Consider the following 24,337-nt stretch of genomic DNA (forward strand, 5'->3'; position numbering starts at 1 on the left):
TTTGGTCTTTCATGGACTAAAATTGTCACTTTGTGCATAACTTAGCTAGGGGGTTAAAGATGATCACACATATAACTCAAGAACTAAGTTTGTACTACGAGCATAGCTGAAAAACCAAAATTGCAATTTTCTCATTAATTATATTTCATTTTTTACCAAACAGAAGTTAGTTTATTTGTAAATTAAAATAAGATATAAACTTCTAAATAAGCTCTAATAAACATGACTTTAATCTATAAACCTAGCTTAAGTATACGTAATTATGAATATTCTTTTATGATGCATTATTTCAAAATAAGAAACAACTTATTATATGCATGCAACATACTCCATATATGTTTAATTTGGAGTTCTTGTTCATCTTTTTATCTTTTTTGGAAAAATTATCCACTTCATATGTTAATTAACTACTAGTGTTTCTTATTTGAAAAATAAAATATATGATAGTATAAGACATTTAAGAAAATCACACTAAAAATATATATACTCCAAAAGAGACAACTCTATTAATGGAGTGCTTTTTTCCTTTTTTTTTTTCTTTTGTATTTCTCTGAAAAATATTCGGAGAGATATACCCAAGCCACTTGCTTAGGCATCACTATTATATTCCTTCTCAAAATGTATGACATTTTGTTTGACGCTCATTATGTTATGTACAATATTATTATATTATCTATCATCTAATGTGATTTTACATAATAACTTGTGGTGGGTCTACAAGTAGATAAAGAATATAAATCAATTATAACGCATACTATATATCACATCATTGATGAAAATATCTAATGAAACATCTTTATCTAAATAAGTATACAACATTCTTTATACTATATTATACATTTGCCAAGCACCTTGTCTCTCCCACGTGGGAGGTCATGACTCAATGAAGGCATTTTTTAACTCTGTGTGAGTAGATACAACAATGTAATACAGTCAGTAGCATTCAAAAAATACTATATTATATATTTAGAGAAAATCCTAAAGTGTTAGATTGCACAAATTACAATTAAAAGTGAATGCAAAATGTTTTAAAATCTAAACTAGATTTTATCGGGTGAATGAATTATTTGCAAAATATTTTAAAATCTAAAATAGATTTTTTATCGGGTGACTGAATTACAATTAAAAGTGAATGCAAAATGTTTTAAACTCTAAACTAGATTTTTTATCGGGTGAATGAATTATTTGCAAAATATTTTTAAATCTAAACTAGATTTTTTATCGGGAAACTGAATTATTTACAAGATTTGGTTGGAAGAATGAAATTAGAGGGGAAAGAAATATAATTCCTTTGAAAATAAATAAGGTAAGAATAAAATAGGAATTTAAATTCTATCATTTGATTGGCATGAATAAAACTACTGAAAATAAGTTATATAAAGACTAAAATGTCATTATAAAATATTAATTAATAAAGGCTTGTGTAAGGTTAACAAAACAAAAGGACAAACAATGAAAAAGAGGTGTGGAATTGGGATGGAATTTCTATTCCAAGGGGAGGCATAGGAATTTCTATTCCATGAAAAGGAAGAATCGCAATTTTGTAGACTTTCAATTCCCTGAAATAAACAATGGAATTTTTCAAGCTCAAAAGATTATATCGAAAAGGAATTACAATTTCATTGTACCAGTATTGATTGATGTGTATATTTTTTTGTGTTAAAAAAAAAAAAGTTAATTGGCTATCCATTTGAATTCCGAACCATTTGGAACTGTTGATGATAAAATAATACATAACACATCAGAATTCAGAATTCTCATCTTTCATGCCCTGGCCTGAATCCTGATACACAGGCCAAGCAAAAAAAAAAAAAAAAAAAGTTGTATAAATCTGTAATCATTTGTCAATATATTTCTATTAAAATTAAAGAAAAGAACACCATATATCCTATATATAAAGATTGCATTTTTTTTTTTTCTGCTAATTCTAGAACTAAAACAGAAGCAATTCAAGAAGACATGATAAGAATTGAAGAACTAGCTAGCGCAAGCTTCCGTTCTTGCCGGAGGAGGGATGAACGCGGAGTCGAGATCAGGCGGGTTGAAGAACAAGCTTCCATTAATATTATTCTTGGGCTGGTTGCGCCGCCGTCTGCGCTTCTTCCTCGGCGCCGGCGGACACACCGTCGGCTCCGGTATTCGACACTCCGGGTTCTTCGGCGTCGTGCATTCGCCGTAGTCTTCCGTCGTCGTCTCCATCTCAAATCTCTTCTCCCAGACGACCTGGAATGAATGAATGAATGAATGGGGCTATTTATAAGTGAAAGAAAGAAGGCCGTTTGTTCAACTCTCTCGTTCAAAGGGATTTGGATTGTATTGTGACAGTGAAGAATGGGGTGGCACCGACTTATAAAAAGGGGGGAATGGATTGATGGGGAATGGGTTGGTAAACGGTGGACCCATTCTTATAAATTGTGTGAATAATATTTCAATAATCATTCAAAATACCATATTTGGCATCCATCCTCATTTTATCTGCTCTACTACTCATTTTACCTGTTATATTTATTACTTTATCTGTTCATTTTATGAGCAAATTATGCTCTGAGCACGTTCCCACCATGCACGTGGTGTGCACGAATCTATATCCATAATCTCTAGAATTTTGGTGAGTTAAAATTTATATCGTAAACGAAATAGTATTTTTATAATTAAGATTAATTAACAAGTTAATAAATAAAAAGTAAAATTAAATTATATGTATTAAATATCGTAGCATGAAATGTTACGTGTAATAAGTTTGGGGTAAGAAAAAGTGGGGCACAGATGACCGCGTCTTGGAATAATATTCTTTAAGATTTGTGGTACTACAAATCTACAATGACCCTATCATTGGATTCCATTCCAATTATTAAAATATCATTTCAACAAAAATCATTATTCCTTGATTTTCTTCTTTAATCCATTAATGCTCTTAACGTTGCCAATTTGGACATTCCATTGACCACTCAATCATACTTGATAGTATTTTATGTTTCAGCAATTAAAATTTATCTGATTATCTATGACACATATTTTTAATCTAATTCACGCGACTCATGCTTACTAGTTACACATATTACATGTGATACATTATAAATACATTATGAAAAAAAAAACATACACACTCATTATGCATAATTTAAGATGGAGCATCACATGTTTTTTCCTCTATTATTTTGTTTTAATAAATCTCGTTACTGTAATTTGCAACTTTCAAGTTTATCATTCTATTTGTTCTATTTTACCTGTCAAGTTCATAGAATCATAGGTCAAATCAATTCCTTTTCTCTTATTTTATTATAATTTTTAAATTTCACCTTTGTTTTTAATAATTATTTTAAATTTTAATATAATTATTAAATATATAAATTTTATAGGTTAATACTAAATTAATATTACAAAAAAATTTGAATTATAAATGATTTCAGACAAGCCATATTTATTAAACCATATATATAAATTGGGACAGATTGGATAATTAATTACATATGTGATATGTATGTAATTGTTGATAAGATTATTACATACAGATGCAAATAGAATTGAAACTTTAAAAAAAATATATATCACTTTATTGCTGTTTTTTCTTTTTTTATATCTTTGGATTCTTTAAATAAAATACGAGCCTTATTACATAAGTTCTCATTATCTATTCCTTAGATTATACACCTTTGTATGACGAGGATTACAAGTAATAATATTTTTGTTTTCTTTTGTTTTTTTCAAGAAAAAAGACTCCATAAAGAGAGTTTAATTAGATATAGAAAGTAGAAAATAAGAATCTATGCAATATTTAAGTAATTAAAAATTGGTCTCTTATAATAAGGTTTGGTCAAACTTGTGAGATGCGTCAACTTCAACGTACACCTTCATTAGAGGTGAAGTCAACACAATGGCCTGTCACCCTTTCTCTTTCCATTTTCCATTATTATGGTTAATTAGTGGTCCAACCCTGAAACACAACAGACCAAAATAATAATAATAATAATAATAATAATAATAATAAAAATTATTATTATTATTATTATTATTATTATTATTATTATTGTCAAGGCGAATTGGCCTAAAACGGCAAATTATATCGTGCACCATGGTGCACAATATATTGTGCGCTCTAAAAGTTTATATATATATTATGTTAATAGTTTATGCGTATTATATTAAAAGTTTATGTGTACTATATTAAGACTTTATGTGTATTATGTCAAAAGTTTATGTGTATTATGTTAAGAATTTATGTGTATTATGTATTATATATGTTAGATTATATGTATTATGTATTATGTTAGATTATGTTTATTATGTTAGGAGTTTAGGTGTATCCTACTATACAATTATATATATACTAAACATGAAATTTTTAGGGCGCACAATGCATTTTGCACCCTGATGCAAGATATAACAATTGGCCTAATACATTTTCTCTTTACATTTTCCACTGTTCTTCTTCTTTGATCTACATACAATACATGCATATATACAATACATACATTGATACAATACATACATATATATATATATATATATATAATCTTAATAAGAGCTAATAAAGTTAAATCTGAGAAAAAAAATATTAATGTAATTATTTACTCAAACAACATCAGTCATTCTTCTTTAATTTCAATTTTAGTATGTCTACGTAAAAAAGAATTGTAATACACCAGAAAATAAAATTAATTATAGTCAAAATGAATGTAAATTAGGAATATAATAAACTTGCACAAATGAACTTGTCTTATATTAAAAGTTAATATGCAATATATTAAATAAAATTATAATTCACTAAAACTGAACCTATTACCACCCAAAATGCTTTCATACTATATGGTAGTTGGCGTTTTAAATATGAATATATAATATAACAATAAAATAAAACTAAAAAATCATGTCATGTTAAACTAAAAACATAAATTAACATTTACAACTAAGTAACAATAAGAAACAAATAAACAATTATAATGCAAGTAAACATTACTTCTACTTCGTAAATAACTAAATATATAATTTCATTAAATAATTTATATTGATTGAAAACAAATAGTATTTTAAAAATTAAAATTAATTAACAAGTTAATAAATAAAAAGTAAAATTAAATTACATGTGTTAGATACTGTAGCATAAAACAGGACCTGTCATAAGTTTGGAGTAGGAAAAAGTGGGGCACAGATGACCGCGACTTGGAATAATGTTCAAAGGAAACGACACCTACTTTGCTTGTGATAATTTTCTGAAGGAGAAGGGTATTCAACACCAAATGACAGCCAGATACACTCCACAATAAAATGGAGTGGCTGAGAGGAAGAATAGATCTATCATGGATATGGTGAGGTGCATGTTGAAATCCAAGAATCTGCCTAAACCTTTTTGGGCAGAAGCTGTTGCTTGTGCTGTCTATGTGTTGAATAGGTGTCCAACTAAAAGTGTCCGTGATAAGACACCCGAAGAAGCTTGGAGTGGGAGAAAACCCTCTATCAAATATCTCAAGATTTTAGGATGTTTGGCATATGCACATGTGCCGGATCCGTTGAGAAAGAAGTTGGATGATAAAGGTGAGAAGTGCATATTCATTGGTTATAGTGATGCTTCAAAGGCTTATAAACTATACAATCCTGAAACTAAAAAGGTTGTTATAAGTCGTGATGTCACTTTTGATGAATATGGTGCTTGGGATTGGTTAGCTAAAGATGAAAGTTCAGTTGTTATTCCTGTTGTTGAAAATATTGTTGATGAGCAACCGATTCCAGATAATGTCCAGTCTCCTTCACAACCAGAATCGTCAGTTCGACGATCTCAGCGCGAGCACCACTTACTAGCTCGCTTGCAAGATTATGTTTTGGGTCATGATAATGACCTGTCTGATGAAGAGATTATTCAATTTGCTCTCTTTGCAGATTGTGATCCTTTAACTTTTGAGGAGGCTGCTACAGAAACTCATTGGCTTAAGGCGATGTATGAGGAGATACGTGCCATTGAAAAGAATGGTACCTGGGAGTTAACAGATTTACCTCATGGGAAGAAGCCAATTGGAGTAAAGTGGGTATACAGAACGAAATACAAGTCAGTATATCCAACTTGAAGACGGAGACATTTTTTAAATTGAAGAAGGAAATTGGGATGACCAATATATCCAATTTGGTTTAAAGGAGACAATGTTATAATAATATTATTATTATAATTGTTAAACCAAGGATTAATTAGTTTGTTGGAAAATAATTAATAAGTGGTCAGCATGGCTTTGCACTTCGTGGAGTGTGAAGCACTTTATGAAGACATGGAGTATTTCATGGGCATATATAGCATGAAGTAGTACATGGAGTCCTGATGTATTACATGGGCTTAATTTTAGGATTTTAGTTTCTTTCATTCCTTATAAATAGTTGGCAAATGTATGCTAAAGTCGTAAGCGAAAAACATTTTATTCTATTCCTATCTCTCTCTTCCTCTCAAGTGTGTATATATATATATATATATATATATATATATATATATATATATATATATATATATATATATATATATATATATATATATATATATATATATACACGTATATAGATATATTATATATAATATATATATCTTATATAGATATATTATTATTTAATATATCTTACAATGTGCCAAAATTAATATTAATATAATAACGTATAGAAAATGTCCTTTTAGTTTATGAATTGTGACATTATGGATAACTCATCAGTCGCTTATTAATTGTAATGATGGCCTCATTTAGTCGTTAAATTGTTCGCTTGGTAACCTTTTTAATCCTCACTTGGTAGTCATTTTAATCCTCACCTGATTGGACTCATAATAATTTTTTTTTTTTTTTTTGTACAAAATCAAACTGTACTCTATATAAATATCTCCAACTCACTCCCTTGCTTTCAACTTCTAGCTTCAACATGTCATTCTCATTTAATCATTTTCACTTTTATCAAGCCTCTTCAATAGCTTTCATATTACATTCACAACATGCTTGAAAACATCTGTATCAATCCATATAAACACTCCACAATACACTTATATTTAACAAATACAAATTCTGGCCAGAGAAATTTGTATTAATCACTTTTCAAAATTATGAATAATTCAAATGATAACTAAAGTATTCACATTATAGAAAATAAACACTTACTACATATCGTGGGCATGCTTGAAATCATTTACTGATATTGACACAACTCCAAGACATTCTAATTGGTAGTGTCTCCCTGCATTTACACTAAATTCTTCATAATTTTCAAAAAAACATACTATTTGAAATTTGAAATATCTTTTAATCAATTAAACTTTGAACATATGATTGTAACTCACTTGGAAGATGGATGTTCAAATTTTCAGAGCAAAAATTACCTCAATAGTGGCAGATAAAAGGAGTATGTTGTGTATGACTGTTGAGGCAGCGATGAGAGAAAAGAGATAGCTAAAAATTTTACATTATTCCCCCTTTAATTTATCAATTATTGCATACTAACATTAGGTTTTAATAGATATTTGATGTGGGAACTAAAGAGTCACCCAGTGAACAATTCAATGACTAAATATGACTATAGTTATAATTAAAGGATTGAGTTGTTCATTATGTTAAAAAAAAAATGACTGAGTTGTTCATTATATTATAATTAAGGGATTGAGTTATAAGCTAGAGCTTATGTTGAAATGATATAAGAAGCAGTGTTTTAAAATAAGCTATTATTTTAAATTAGGAAAAAAATTATTTTTGGTCTTTCTGTTATATTCGTGATACAATATTAGTCCTTGAGTTATATGTGTAATCATCTTTAACTCAAGTTATGCGCAAAGTGGTGATTTTAGTCACTCGAAAACTATTTCTGCCATCAATATGCCATTTAATAAAGTGGCTTATTTGGTCTTTTATGGACTAAAATGGTCACTTAGCTTTGTGCATAACTTAATTAGAGATTAAAGATGATCACGCATATAACTCAAGAACTAAGTCTATACAACGCGTATAACTGAAAAACCAAAATTGTAATTTTCCCATTAAATTATATTTCATTTTTTACAAAACAAACTTATAGTTTATTTGTAAATTAAAATAAGATATAAGCTTCTAAATATGCTCTAATAAACATGACTTTAATTTATAAACCTAGCTTAAGTATACTTAATTATGAATATTCTTTTATGATGCCTTATTTCTAAATAAGAAACGACTTATATGCATGCACCATACTCCATATATGTTTAATTTGGAGTTCTTGTTCATCTTTTTATCTTTTTTGGAAAAATTATCCACATTATAAGTATGTTAACTACTAGTACAGTGTTTCTTATTTGAAAAATAAAATATATCATATTATAAGACATTTAAGAAACTCACACTAAAAATATATATACTCCAAAAGAGACAACTCTATTATTGGAGTGCTTTTTCCTTTTTTTTTACTTTTGTATTTCTCTGAAAAATAATCGGAGAGATATACCCAAGCCACTTGCTTAGGCATCACTATTATATTCCTTCTCAAAATGTATGACATTTTGTTTGACGCTCATTATGTTATGTAAAATATTATTATACGGAGTATTATCTATCATCTAATGTGATTTTACATAATAACTTGCGGTGGGTCTACAAGTAGATAAAGAATATATTTTTTTTTTTGAAAGCAAGTAGATAAAGAATATAAATCAATTATAACGCATACTATATATCACATCATTGATGAAAATATCTAATATAATGAAACATCTTTATCTAAATAAGTATACAACATTCTTTATAGTATATTATACATTTGCCAAGCACTTTGTACTCAGATGGCATGTAGTGACCTCTCCCATGTGGAGGTCATGAGATCGAGCCTCAATAAACAGATACAACAATGTAATATAGCCAGTAACATTCAAAAAATGTTGCACTAATTATGATTAAAAGTGAATGCAAAATGTTTTAAAATCTAAACTAAATTTTTTATCGGGTGAATGAATTCTTTGCAAAATATTTTAAAATCTAAACTAGATTTTTTATCTGGTGAATGAATTCTTTGCAAAATATTTTAAAGTCTAAACTAGATTTTTTTATCGGGTGAATGAATTTTTTACAAGCTTTGGTTGGAAGGAGGAAATTAGAAGGGGAAAGAATTATAATTCTCTTGAAAATAAATAAAGTGATAATAAAATTAGAATTTAAACCCAACGGAGTAGCTCAAGTGGCAAATGAGCTCTCTTTGTAGGGGAGAATTTTGAGATAACCCGAGTTCGATTTTCACATGTGACGATCCCCTTTGGGTTAGCTTTTGTGCCTTCCGGAGCGAACGGGGTGGACTTGGACCGTTAAATGGGGGAGAATTCCGAGATAACCCGGGTTTGATTCCCACAAGTGATGATCCCCTTTGGGCCAGCTTTGCCTTCCGGACCAGGAGAATTCCGAGATAACCCGGGTTTGATTCCCACAAGTGATGATCCCCTTTGGGCCAGCTTTGCCTTCCGGACCGAACCGGGTGGACCTGGACCGTTAAACGAACAGAGAAAGACCCGGACCACCAAAAAAAATAATAATAATAACATTTAAATCTCAATGTTTGGTTGATAAGAAAAATCCTAAAGTGTTAGATTGCACTAATTACAATTAAAAGTGAATGCATGCAAAATGTTTTAAAATTAAACTAGATTTTTTATCGGGTGAATGAATTCTTTGCAAAATATTTTAAAATCTAAAATAGATTTTTTATCGGGTGAATGAATATTTTACAAGATTTGGTTGGAGGGAGAAAATTAGAAGGGGAAAGAATTATAATTCTCTTGAAAATAAATAAGGTGATAATAAAATTAGAATTTAAATCTCAATGTTTGGTTGATATGAATAGAATTAGTGAGAATTAATGATATAAAGACTAAAATGTTATTATATATAATATTAATTAATAAAAGCTTGTGTAAGGTTAACAAAACAAAAGGACAAACAATGAAAAAGAGGTGTGGAATTGGGATGGAATTTCTATTCCTAGGGAGAGGGGTAGGAATTTCTATTTCATGTGTTAAAAAAAAAAGTTAATTGGCTATCCATTTGAATTCCGAACCATTTGGAACTGTTGATGATAAAATAATACATAACACATCAGAATTCAGAATTCTCATCTTTCATGCCCTGGCCTGAATCCTGATACACAGGCCAAGCAAAAAAAAAAAAAAAAAAAGTTGTATAAATCTGTAATCATTTGTCAATATATTTCTATTAAAATTAAAGAAAAGAACACCATATATCCTATATATAAAGATTGCATTTTTTTTTTCTGCTAATTCTAGAACTAAAACAGAAGCAATTCAAGAAGACATGATAAGAATTGAAGAACTAGCTAGCGCAAGCTTCCGTTCTTGCCGGAGGAGGGATGAACGCGGAGTCGAGATCAGGCGGGTTGAAGAACAAGCTTCCATTAATATTATTCTTGGGCTGGTTGCGCCGCCGTCTGCGCTTCTTCCTCGGCGCCGGCGGACACACCGTCGGCTCCGGTATTCGACACTCCGGGTTCTTCGGCGTCGTGCATTCGCCGTAGTCTTCCGTCGTCGTCTCCATCTCAAATCTCTTCTCCCAGACGACCTGGAATGAATGAATGAATGAATGAGGGTATTTATAAGTGAAAGAAAGAACGCCGTTTGTTCAATAATGGGGTGGCACCGATATTTCAATAATCATTCAAAATACCATATTTGGCATCCATCCTCATTTTACCTCTCATATTTATTACTTTATCTGTTTATTTTATGGACAGATTAGGCTCTGAGTACGTGCCCACTCTGCACGTGATGTGCACGAATCTATATCCATAATTTTTATAATATAAATTCATAATTTTTAGAATTTTAGTGAGTTAAAATTTATACCGTAAAAGAAATAGTATTTTTATAATTAAGATTAATTAACAAGTTAATAAATAAAAAGTTATTAAATTATATGTGTTAAATACCGTAGCATGAAACGGTACGTGTAATAAGTTTGGGGCAGGAAAAAGTGGGGCACAGATGACCGCGTCTTGGAATAATATTCTTCAAGATTTGTGGTACTACAAATCTACAATGACCCTATCATTGGATTCCATTCCGATTATTAAAATATCATTTCAACAAAAATCATTATTTATTGATTTCCTTCTTTAATCCATTAATGCTCTTGTAACGTTGCCAATTTGGACATTCCATTGACAACTCAATCATACTTGATAGTATTTTATGTTTCAACAATTAAAATTTATCTGATTATCTATGACACATGTTTTTAATCTAATTCACGCCGTTCATGCTTACTAGTTACACATATTACATGTGATACATTATAAATACATTATGAAAAAAAAAAAAAAAAAAACATACACACTCATTATGCTTAATTTAAGATGGAGCATCACATGTTTTTTCCTCTATTATTTTGTTTTAATAAATCTCGTTACTGTAATTTACAGCTTGCATATTTATTATTCTATTTGTTCTATTTTACCTGTCAAGTTCATATTTCAAATCAATTTTTTTTCTCTTATTTTGTTATAATTTTTTAAATTTCACCCTTTGTTTTTAATAATTATTTTAAATTTTAATATAGTTGTTAAATATATAAATTTTATAGGTTAATACTAAATTAATATTACAAAAAAAAATTGAATTATAAATGATTTCACACAAGCCATGTTTATTAAACCAAATATATAAAATAGGACAGATCGGATAATTAATTACATATGTGATATGTAGTTGTTGATAAGATTATTACATACATATGCAAATAGAATTGAAACTTAAAAAAAGAAAATCAAAATCACTTCATTGCTGTTTTTTCTTTTTTACTTTGGATTATATTCCTTAAATAAAATACGAACCTTATTACATAAGTTCTCATTATCTATTCCTTAGATTATACACCTTTTTATGACGAGAATTACAGGTAATAATATTTTTGCTTTCTTTTGTTTTTTCAAGAAAAAAGACTACATAAAGAGAGTTTAATTAGATATAGAAAGTAAAAAAATAAGAATCTATGCAATATTTAAGTAATTTAAAATTGGGTGCTTATAATAAGGTTTGGTCAAACTTGTGAGATGCGTCAACTTCAACGTACACCTTCATTAGAGGTGAAGTCAAGACAATTGCCTATCACCCTTTCTCTTTCCATTTTCCATTATTATGGTTAATTAGTGGTCCAACCGTGAAACACAACAGACCAAAATAATAATAATAATAATAATAATAATAATAATAATAATAATAATAATAATAATAATAATAATATTATTATTATTATTATTATTATTATTATTATTATTATTATTATTATTTTGGTCAAGGCGAGTTGGCCTAAAACGACAAATTATATCGTGCATCAGGATGCACAATATATTGTGCGCTCTAAAAGTTTATATGTATTATGTTAATAGTTTATTATGCGTATTATATTAAGAGTTTATGTGTATTATATTAAGATTTCATGTGTATTATGTTAAGAGTTTATGTGTATTATGTATTATGGTAGATTATGTGCATTATGTATTATGTTAGATTATGTTTATTATATTAGGAGTTTAGGTGTATTCTACTATACAATTATGTACATACGAAACATGAAATTTTTAGCGCGCGCAATGCATTGTGCACCCTAGTGCACGATATAACAATTGGCCGGCCGAAACATGAAATTTTTAGCACGCGCAATGCATTGTGCACCCTAGTGCACGATATAACAATTGGCCGAAACATGAAATTTTTAGCGCGCGCAATGCATTATGCACCCTAGTGCACGATATAACAATTGGCCTAAAACATTTTCTCTTTACATTTTCCACTGTTCTAGCTTCTTCTTTGATCTACATACAAATATACAATACATACATATATACGTACAATACATATATATATTTACAATCTTAATAAGAGTCAATAAAGTTAAACTTGAGAAAAAAATATTAATGTAATTATTTACTCAAACAACATCAGACATTCTTGTAAATCACGAATATATGTTTTCATTCAAAATTTCCATCACGTTGAAGTTAAACATGCATGTTAACAATGAACCTGCATGTAAATTATTCTCTCAATTTGTGTTAACATCCAAAATTCATTTTAAAAATGTAAGGATTTTAGCTCATTTTAATTTCAATTTTAGTATGTCTACGTAAAAAGGACTTGTAATACACCAAAAAATAATATTACTTATACTAAAAATGAACGTAAATTAGGAATATAATAAACTTGCACAAATGAACTTATATTATATTAAAATTTAATATGCAATATATTAAAAATAAAATTATAATTCACTAAAATTGAACCTATTACAACCCAAAATGACTTCATACTATATGGTAGTTGGCGTTTTAAATATGAATATATAACTATAACAATAAAATTAAACTAAAAAAATCATGTCATGTTAAACTAAAAACATAAATTAATATTTACAACTAAGTAACAACAAGAAACAAATAAACAATTACAATGCAAGTAAACATTACTTATACTTCGTAAATAACTAAATATATAATTTCAATAAATAATTTATATTAATTGAAAAAAAAATAGTATTTTTAAAAATTAAAATTAATTAACAAGTTAATAAATAAAAAGTAAAATTAAATTACATGTGTTAAATACCGTAGCATGAAACGGTACATGTCATAAGTTTGGGACAGGAAAAAGTGCGACACAGATGACCGCGACTTGGAATAATGTTCAAAGGAGACGGCGCCTACTTCGCTAGGTGGGAAAATTTGTGATACTACAAATCTACAATGGCCCTACCATTGGATTCCATTCCGATTATTAAAATATCATTTCAACAAAAATCATGAATCCTTGATTTCCTTCTTTAATCCATTAATGCTCTTATAACGTTGCCAATTTGGACATTCTATTGACAACTCAATCATAATTGATAGTATTTTAAATTTCAACAGTTAAAATTTATCTGATTATCTATGACACATCTTTTTATTAATTCACGCTATTCATGCTTACTAGTTACACATGTGACATGTGATACTTTATAAACATATTATGCAAAAAAAAAAAAAAAAAAAAAAAAAAAAAAAAAAACGCATTATGCATAATTTGAGATGGAGCATCACATGTTTTTTCCTCTATGATTTTGTTTTAATAAATCTCGTTAGTGTAATTTACAACTTGCATATTTTTTTTTTTTGAAAGTTACAACTTGCATATTTATTATTCCATTTGTTCAATTTTACTTGTCGAAGTTCATAGGTCAAATCAAATTTTTTTTACGCTTATTTTCATTAAGGCATGTTTGGTTCATGAAAAATGTTTTTCAAGGAAAATGTTTTCTTTGAATTTAAGGAAAATTAAGATTTTTCTTTGTTTGGTTCATGGAAAACATTTTTCATGGTCCCCTTTGATCTTTTGTTTTTCATGAAAAACAAGTAGGACAATTATCCCCTCACCAACTTTTCTAATTACCATTATTATTGTTGCTGTTATTATTATGTAGGGGAATAATTATTTTTATACTCATTATTCCTTATAATTCCAAACTCAACCAAACAATAGAATCGATATTTCCAGTAATTTATTTTCTACCAACCAAACAATGTAATTAATCTTCCCGGTAAATTCTTTTCCATAGAATTTCAATTCCATTTCTCCTCAAATATTTTCCACTAACCGGGTCCTTAGTGTTTTCTCATAATTTTTAAATTTCACCTTTTGCTTTTAATAATTCTTTTAAATGGCACTTTTTCCCCCTAAGTTATATACTTATATCACTTTTTCTCCCTCAATTATTTATGTAAGCACATTAGCCCCCTCAATTATTTTAAAAGTGGTGGTTTTTCCCCCTGATATATTAAATTGACATTTCTACCCTTAAAGTAAACATTTTATTTATTTTACTTCTCCAACAAATTATTGTGTATATGTAGCAATGACCACGGTTCGGTTCGAACTGAACCGGACACTATAGCAATCGAATTAAAAGTTTTCGGTTATGATTCAAATCTAGAACCCAATATTTGAATTTCAATTTATTAAATTTATGAACCAAAAAACTGGATCATGAACCGTGAACCGGCGGTTCCGGATCCGGTTCGCAATTTTGAACCGTCATTATTTTAAAATTTTATTTTATTTTTTATTTTAAAATAGTCTAAATTTAGCAATAAATGTATTTTATTTTTTCAGTTTGGAACATGAACCGGTCATTCCGGTTTGCGATTTTAATAAACTCTAAATATCGCGTTTTGATTCTAAATTGTAATTGGAATATTTTGGTTTGGTTGCTATATAGTATCTGTTTGGTTTGAACTAAATTATAGTAATAATTTGTTGGAGAAGAAAAATAAATGAAATATTTATTTTAAATATTTATTTTAAGGGTAAATATGTCCATTTAACATTTTAGGGGAGAAAAGAGCCACCTAAATAATTCAGGGGGGAAAAGTGCTATAAGTATATAACTTAGGGGGAAAAAGTGTCATTTTCCCTTCTTTTAATGTAGTTGTTAAATATATAAATTTTATAGGTTAATACTAAATTAATATTACAAAAAAAAAAAAATTGAATTATAAATGATTTGAGACAAGCCATGTGTGTTAAGCAAATCAGATATATAAAATATGACGGATTGAGTAATTAATTACATATGTGATATGTTGTTGATAAGATTATTATTATTACATACAAGTAGAAATATAGAATAGATGCAAATAGAATTGAAACTATAAAAATTTTAAAATCACTTTATTGGTGTTTAAAAAAAAAATTTAGACTCCTTAAATAAAAAACGAGCCTTACTACATAAGTTCTCATTATCTATACGTTAGACTATATACCTTCGTAGGGCAAGGATTAGAAGTAATAAATAATTTTTTTTATTTTTTTCTTTCCAAGAAAAAAAGACTACATATAGAGAGTTTAGTTACATATAGAAAGTAGAAAATATGAATCTATGCAATATTTGAGTAATTAAAATTTGGTCTCTTATTCTAAGGTTTGGTCAAAATTGTGAGACGCGTCAACTTCAACGTACACCTTCATTAGAGTTGAAGTCAGCTAGTCAAGACAATGGCCTGTCACCCTTTCTCTTTCCATTTTCCATTATTATGGTTAATTAGTGGTCAAACCGTCAAACACAACAGACCAAAATAATAATAATAATAATAATCTATATCTATATATATATAAAAGTAAAATCCTTCTAACAAATTTTCCCCCCAAAACTTTTGTAGTAAAACTTATTTGGTAAGTAAATGTCAAATGGAAATTAAATAAATAATAATAAATAAATAAATAAATTATTATATTTTCCCTTAAATAAATAAATTATTATACTTTCCTTTTGAATTAGTATTTTCTACCTATAAATACAAGGGCTTCTTCAATCAAAGAATCTCAGACTCATCTCTCTGCTTTCTTTTTGTATGAATTTTCTACATTTTTTTAACTATATTCTCACGTACTTCAATATATTTTACAGTTTATATCGTCTGGTATGAGTTTGAAGATACTTAAGGAGACTCTGCTTCCACAAAAGAAAATTGAGGAGGAAGAGCATTTGTAACAGAACCCTATTGGTTTAGTTTTTATGGAAGATTGTAGAGATGCGACTGAGGATGATAAAGATGGTAATTTTGATAATTTTGTAAGATTTTCTGAAACTTAGAGTTAGTATGTTGATTTCGAGATTTGTACATGTCATTCAAGTTTCTATGTTTTTTTTTTTAACAAACAGAGTTCATTTTACAGCATTTTTATAATCAATATATATATATATATATATATATATATATATATATATATATATATATATATATATATATATATATATATATATATATATATATCAACTTGAGTAGAGTGTTTGTTTAACCTATTAAAAATCTCACTATATTTGATTTTTTCTAAATTTGTGTAAAACACAAAAACAATGATTATTTAAAAAGAAGAAATAAATAACAAATACAATTTCAGATTTTGTGTTACTCCATTCACATATTAGTATAAAAAAAAAGTAATAATAAAAAGGGGAAAAAATTACCAATTAATAATACTAATAATAATTTGTAAAAAAGTTAGTAGTAAATTTGAAACAGAAGGGGGTTACTTTTATATATACTCCGTGTGAAGTTTATATGGAAATAATAATTTGGTAAAGTTTAGCATTAAATAACATATATATTCTCCGTGTGAAGTTTATATGGAAAGATTAATTTGGTAAAGTTTAGCATTAAATAATAACAATTACAATTTGCTATTATATATAGATTTACGTAAATTCATATATATTCTGCGTTATATGAATTTAAAGATTAATAATAATATCAATACCAATCTATCTATCTATATTATGAATTAATTAGTAATAAAATTAATTAGAAATATTAATATAATGACTTGATTATGATCATCAATATAATAAATTAATTATGACAATACCTTAAATAAATAAATACAATTTCCTTTTGAAAAATCTTACAAATTTATAATTCTCATATTTTTCACCTATAAATACAATGAATTGATGACTAAAAAAATTAAAGTCTTCATTTTACATTGCAGATGACTCTCTCATCACCAATTTAATCATTGTGGTTCAATAGCTGCTCAAACTAATATGCATATTTCAAGACATTAAATGTACAATTTCTCTTCTATCTATTTCTATCTTTGCGAAAAAAAGTTATTATTTTTTTATTTACATTCTTTATTATGGATTTGTTTTTAATTGTTGTTTTTAAAAAAAAAATTGTATTTTGTAGTATATGTATTTTTTGTATTATTGCTTTGTTTAAAACAATAATTTTGTAATATTTTTTATATATTTTATTTTCAGGCATGGTTTTTGTTATTTGTGTGATGCAATGGTTACGGAGTCAGTAAGAGATATTACCCGAGTTCACTGTTTTTAAACAAGTTATAGAGAAGGAAAAAAAAAATTAAGTCGATGGCAACATTCATAACAAGGTGGTGGAAAGTGATTCATCTTCATCTAATGAAGATACTTCTTCTTACTCTAAGAAGTAATTGAAGGCCAATAGATTAAAATATTTCTATATGTGCATACTTGAAAGTACCCTTTAGTGTTTTTTGTTTTGATTGACCTAAACTTAGATTTCCTGTAATTAAATTCTTATAAAAACCAATTTTTATTTTTTTTAGAGTATGGGTTATTTGTTCCATTCAATGTTTTTTTTTTAAATATATATATATATATATATTGTGAGTTGTGTTTTAAGTACTGAGTATCTCATGGTGTTTTTTTATTGTTCTATTTGTGTTATGCACGGATGATTTTATTTTTTATTAATAGAATCTATTATCATATGATTAATATTATTAAAGTAAGAAATTTTTATATGACAAATTACTACATATAATTATGGCAACATTTATTTAAAATCTAATGAAATTAAATTTTTCTATACTATTAATAAATATAAAATTCTTTTGTGTACAACAATTGTATAATAAAATATGGTAATACAATTCTTAATATAATATATTATTTCCTATTTTTCCTATTCCTACCATAATTCTAGATTAAATTTTATATCAATTTGCCTTATGTAAGATATCATATGGAATCTATATTTCCTCTTCTGTTTTTCTTATTCTTTTTATTTTTCTAATGCCTAATAATTACCACGAATAATTATTAATAATTGTAAATTTATATTAGGCAATTATATTAATAATTAATTATTAAATCATGTATAATTTATTTTGTACTGTAGACACATTGATTTTAATAATTTTGATTTAAATTATTTAAGTTTCTATATTTTTCATATACAAAGCTATAATTATCAATTTATAATTGTAATACTTTCATAATAATATTGAATAAATATTAACTATATGTTTATATTTAATTATATATTATATTAAAATAATTATATATTAATCTAATATAGTGATGGTTAATACGGATAAAGCATTTATAAGCATAATCTAATATATAAAATATTCATTACTAACCATATATAATTTACGAAATAACTAAACTTATTGAAACTGAATTATTTATAATTTCACCTTTAATATAAATATATAATTTTAATATCTAAAATTAATAAGATCTTCCTTAATGTGAATCTATATATTTTAAATAATTTTGATTTAATAATATTATAACTTAATTATAGAAATAATACCTAATATATATATTGATAAAATCTTCCTATTTCATTTTTCCGCTCTAAGTTTTGTAGTCAATTAATTAAATATTCTATTGTTAAAATCGTGTACAAAAAATATTAATTAGGTAATAACATAATAGCATAATTGGTAATAATATGTATGGTATTTTATAATATAATTGGTAAAATAATTAATTAGTAATAAACATATTCAGTAAATTGCACGAATAAGCATATAGATTTTATATTTAAAAATTTACATTTTAAATGTATGTCTTTTGTTTAAATTGAAAGATTTAATGGGTTTACATTCATTTGAATATTCATTTACCCACACATGCATGTCCATAGGTGAAATAATAGTATTTAAAAGAATATTACAAAAATAATTATTAACTGAGAATAAAAACGACACAAAATTTATGCCAATTGAAATAGGAAATGACTATTAATAATCGATTGAAAATTAAAAATATTTTAAACTGACTAAAATGCACAAAATGAAATGAATATTAATAATTGATTAAAAATAAAAATAAAATATATTAATACTTGAATATTAATATTAATATATATATATATATATATATATATATATATATATATATATATATATATATATATAATTCCCCTACTTCATTATTTCACCCAAACTTTTTTACCACATTAATTAAATATTTTATTTGTCAAATAATTAATAAATCTTATTTGGTAAGCTAGAAATTAATTAAAACCTATTAATTGATAATATTGCATAATATGGTATTTATATTGAGTACCTATATCTATTTATATTGACTAATGAGTAATATGGCATTTTGACAATCATCATATGGTTACTCCATTTTAGTCTCCAACAAATATTCACCGTGATATTATTACCATAATAGTAATAATAATAATAATAATAATAATAATAATAATAATAATAATAATAATAATAATAATAATAATAATAATAATAATAATAATAATAATGTTTTCATTACGTACTTTACTTTCTATCAAACTCATTCTTCCAAAAGGTTGAACCCCAACCCTAAGAGCATTTGGGAAATGTAAATCATGGTGACTCAACTGAACATGAACCACAGAGACTAGATCGGTGCTCACTGCGCACAAGGAACCTCCCTCACTTTGAGAGGTTGCTCTGCTCCCACACTCAAGAAGCATTCCTTTTTATCAAACTCATTTTATTACTATTGGATACAAATATTATTTACAATTAAAATTTAATATGTATATAATAATAATAATAATAATAATAATAATAATAATAATAATAATAATAATAATAATAATAATAATAATGTTAATAATAATTATTTATGTAATTTACCGTTAAAATTTAAATCTATCTATACTATTAATAAATTAAAAATCCTCCTTTGTAAAATTTCCACTCAAACAATAGTAAATGTAAATTGAAAAAGAAAACTGATATTATTAATTAATTGAAAATATAAAAGCGTCTTAGTGGAATAGGAAACCCACCGGAAATTAGAGGAGGGAAGGCGGTGCAAGCCAGGAAAAAGACATGGGAAGGAATGTTTTTGAATGAGTGATCCCAAGACTGAAAGTTGGATCTCAAAAATTCATTTTCATGACATTCATATTGCATACTATTTTATTATAATTATTTCCAGCCTAATTATTTCCTAGCTAAAATTAATGTATCAAAATATTAATTATTTATTAACAGAATTGCCTAATATTTTTATTTTATATTTAAAAGGTGTAATATTATTAGTACAAAATATATTATCATTCTATTATGTGTAACTATTAGAATACTTTTATGGTGATATATATATATATATATATATATATATATATATATATATATATATATATATATATATATATATATATATATATATATAAAGGTATAATATTATTTGTACAAAATCAATTATACTTGCCATAATATTATACCTTATAATATTATAAAGTATAATTGATTTTGTACTAATAACATTATATACATTAGTACAAAATAAATTATGCATGTCTTCATAATTTATATTATTACTTAATAATTATTTATGGTAATTCTCATCACCTTCTTCTGTGTAATTTTTATGATAATTTTAGTATAATTGACTAATAATTATAATACATTGAAAATGAAATGAATATTAATAATTGACTGAAAATAAAAAAACTATCCATAATTGAATAAAATGGAAAAAGAAACTGTCAAATTCTTGAATTTTAATTTATGACAATAATATTACACAGTAGAATAAATCAAATCACAATTATATCATAAATGTTTCACATTTTCAAACAATAGAATGGAAATTAAAAATGAAACAAAAATATTTCAATAATAATATTCTACATCATCAAGTAAAGGAAAATTAAAAATGAAAAGGAAATATTTCAATAATAATATTCTACATTATCAATAGTAAAAATATCATTGCATTTATATTCTAATTAACTAATTGACTGAAAATATAAAAAAAAATTGATATTAATGATCCATAATTGACTAAAAAAACAAATGGTCAGATCATTGCATTATAATTAAAAATGAAGCATAAATTTAAATTAAACGAAAATATTTTAATAATAATATTCTACAACTTCAATAGTTAATGCATATTTTAAACAATAATAAAGGTAAATTAAAAATGGAACGGAAATATTTCAATAATAATATCTACATCATCAATTAAAAATGGAGCGAAAATTAAGTAAAAATATCAATGCATTTAATATTCTAATTGACTGAAAATAATAAAAAAAATAATTGGCTGAAAATGAATCTGATATTCTAATTGACTAAAAATAAAAAAAGAATAATTTGTTGAAAATGAATATGATATTACTAATTGACTAAAAAAATTAAGGGAACACTAATTGAGTGATATTCTACCATTATATATTTTCACCCGAGTAACATGTCCTGATGGACGGAAGATGTTAGCTCTAGACGAGGATGAACAAAATTGTGTTGGGACTACCAATGTCGTCTATAAAAGGTTTCAATAATGTGTAAATACAATCGGTGACATTATGTTTTTTTAAATGACAAAATTGCTATATATCTAGACAATAAAAAATATATCTTCCATATATGCAAATGAATTAAGATAGCAATTCATTGCTATAACTGAGTTGCTAGAGAACGAGCACATTTGTCAAATTTATAAAAAATACTAAATGATGATAAATAAAATCTTCAAAATTACAGCACCGCATGCGTACATCTACATATTAGCTATTACTTTGAGCAATTATTTGCTCAAAATCAAGCAATGATAACATCAAAACACATAAATGATTCGAATCACATCTTAAATTGCACTATATAATATTTGATGTTCTAATTTAAAAAATTATATAGCAGTCCAAATATTTTTAATATATTACAACAAATCTATTCCGTGCATCGCACGGGCGCAAATACTAGTAATAATAATAATAATAATAATAAATAAATAAATAAATAAATAAAAAGTAAATCCAAGTCCCTTGCTCTGCCGTTCAACTCATATTGTGGATCATGGTCCAAAAACGGCGCCGTTTCTTTAAGTAAAAAACGACTGCCGTTACATCTTAACGGAGCCCGTATTTTTGGTGTGTTAATTACAAAATGAAACTCTAGTGTATCTAAAATGAAACTGTCTCACATATTGTTTTTAGAGTTAATTACCGAAATGGTCACCTTGACTATAACGAAATTAACAATTTGGTCCTTGACTATTTTTTTTAACCAATTAAGTTCCTCAACTTTAAAAATCTTAAACAATTTGGTCATCCGTTTGTTTGACTGTTAGTCAACTGTTAACTTGGGACAAAATTGGTAATTTCGCTATAGTCAAGATACCATTTTGGTATTTAACTTTAAGGGTGGACAATTCGGTTTAGTTTTTCTCTAACCGAACCGAACTAGTTTGGTTCGGTAATATACTAAACAACCGAACGGTATTGGATTCATGTATACCGAAAGGTTCGATAAAAAATCGATCCGAATTGTTCGGTAAAAAATTGAATTGAACCGAATACCTGTTAATTTTTTTTAAATATAATAATAATATTTAATAATAATAATAATAAATAAATAAATAAATAAATAAAAAGTAAATCCAAGTCCCTTGCTCTGTCGTCCAGCTCATATTCTCAAAGGTATCTTTCGTAAATGTTTTATTTGATTTCTTTATGGTTTGTTATCAAAAGTTCTATATTATGTGTTATGGTGTTTACATAGTCCATATCCAAAGTCTAATATATAACAAAATAACAATCCAAAGTTCAAACGGTATTCGGTACGGTTCGATTTTTACGGAATAATTCAGTTCGGTTCGAGTTTTTACCGAACCGTTCGGTATACAAGAATCTATTACCGTTCAGTTGTTCGGTATATTACCGAATCTAACTAGTTTGGTACGGTTCGGTTTGAGAAAACTGAACTGAATTGCCCACCCTTAAAGTTAATTACCAAAATAGTCACTTGACTATAGCGAATTACCAATTTGGTCCCAAGTTAACGGTTGACTAACGGTCAAACAAACGGAGCACTAAATTGGTTAAGATTTTTAAAGTTGAGGGACTTAATTGGTCAAAAAAATAGTCAAGGACCAAATTGATAATTTCGCTATAGTCAAGGGGACATTTCGGTAATTAACTCATATTTTTGTATATATATTATCAAATGAAACTCTAATTGAATTGAAATGAAACTGTAGTTATGTTGAAATAAAACTGCAGTGTATCTAAAATGAAAATGAATAATAGTTTCACATATTTGAGTCTATATTGTCCAATGGAACTGAAGTTATATCGAAATGATACTATATATAGTTGTGTTGTAATGAAACTATAGTGTATATAAAATGAAACTGAATAAAAATTTCACATATTTGAGTGTATAATATCGAATGAAAGTGTAGTTATATCGAAATGAAACTGTAGTTGTGTTGAAATGAAACTGCAGTTTATATAAAATGAAACTGAATAACAGTTTCACATATTTGAGTATATATTGTCCAATGAAACTGTAGTTATATCGAAATGATACTGTAGTTGTGTTGTAATGAAACTATAGTGTATAGTATATAAAATGAATCTGAATAACAATTTCACATATTTGAGTGTATAATGTCGAATTAATTGTAGTTATATTGAAATGAAAATGTAGTTGAAATGAAACTGCATTGTATATAAAATGAAACCGAATATGTTATACAAACAAAACTATTTTACACAGTGATTGTAGCATATTTTAACAAACAAATACCTGGAG

General features: G+C 26.6%; 1 long non-coding RNA gene across 1 annotated transcript; it reads right to left on the reverse strand.

Moving 5' to 3' along the window:
• Window positions 1–49: 49 nt before the first annotated feature.
• On the reverse strand, window positions 50–22,810 carry LOC109158106. The gene is made up of 3 exons (XR_002050306.1): window positions 22,796–22,810; window positions 6,858–6,860; window positions 50–130 (listed from the first exon to the last, which is right to left on the reverse strand). It is a non-coding gene; the product is annotated as an uncharacterized LOC109158106 (long non-coding RNA).
• Between the last annotated feature and the right edge of the window lie 1,527 nt (window positions 22,811–24,337).

The sequence above is a fragment of the Ipomoea nil genome, unplaced genomic scaffold (genome assembly GCF_001879475.1).
Source record: "Ipomoea nil cultivar Tokyo-kokei standard unplaced genomic scaffold, Asagao_1.1 scaffold2805, whole genome shotgun sequence".
NCBI lineage: Eukaryota > Viridiplantae > Streptophyta > Magnoliopsida > Solanales > Convolvulaceae > Ipomoea > Ipomoea nil.